The following is a 731-nucleotide window of genomic DNA, read 5'->3' on the forward strand; positions in this document are numbered from 1 at the left end:
TTATGCGAAATTAAAATTTCATCTCAACCAGCAACGTGGGATTGCATTTTCTTGGAGAAACCTTCCTTTTACATCTTTCTGACTATGACTTCAAAATTCTAAGGCGCCTAACTTTTAATACCAGAAAAGCTAAAATACTAACAGAAAATTCTAATTTACAGTAGGCAAGACTCCTCATTTGTCCTCGAGAGCCTCGTATTCAGAATCACTTGAACTCATCAGGTGGATACTGGTGCGTACAATTAGGAAAAGCTCTTGTGTTGAGAACTTGAGATCGTCTTCGATAGTGTTAGGTGTTGTACGGAAAGCCATTCCCTTCAAGTATGTCGACTTCCAATTGCAATCTTTCGATCTAATGTCAGCCTGTAAAAATCAAAAAGAAAAGAATGAGAAAAACATGCAATCTCTCTACATACTCGTCCATGAAGGCTGAGGTGTTTAGAGTCTTTATTTGGTTTGCAATATGTGCTTACTTGAATAACCTCATGTTCCTAAGAGTTGTGTGGACGTTCAAAAGATTATTGTAAGAAACTTAAATACTAAACTAAACACACGTTGGCCGGCTCAAAGGATGCACCTTGACAACATTTAAAACCAAATGATAACCTATGTAACTACACATTTCTCTCTCACTTTTCTTACTGAATAATAAGTCCAAGTTCCTATTTGTTTCCTCTATGTCAATTTTTTTCTCATATCTGAAAATCAAGTAAAGTTTAACGCCATTGCAT

At 36.0% G+C, this 731-nt stretch overlaps 1 protein-coding gene across 3 annotated transcripts in view; it reads right to left on the reverse strand.

Moving 5' to 3' along the window:
* The window catches only part of LOC105175558, a 7654-nt gene continuing 6923 nt past the window's right edge, over positions 1–731 (reverse strand). For all 3 annotated transcript variants that reach the window (XM_020698159.1, XM_011098029.2, XM_020698157.1), the window contains exon 7: positions 1–363. The gene's annotated coding sequence lies outside the window, so the exon portion shown is untranslated. The remainder of the gene's footprint in view (positions 364–731) is intronic.

This window comes from Sesamum indicum, linkage group LG12, assembly GCF_000512975.1.
Source record: "Sesamum indicum cultivar Zhongzhi No. 13 linkage group LG12, S_indicum_v1.0, whole genome shotgun sequence".
Lineage (NCBI taxonomy): Eukaryota > Viridiplantae > Streptophyta > Magnoliopsida > Lamiales > Pedaliaceae > Sesamum > Sesamum indicum.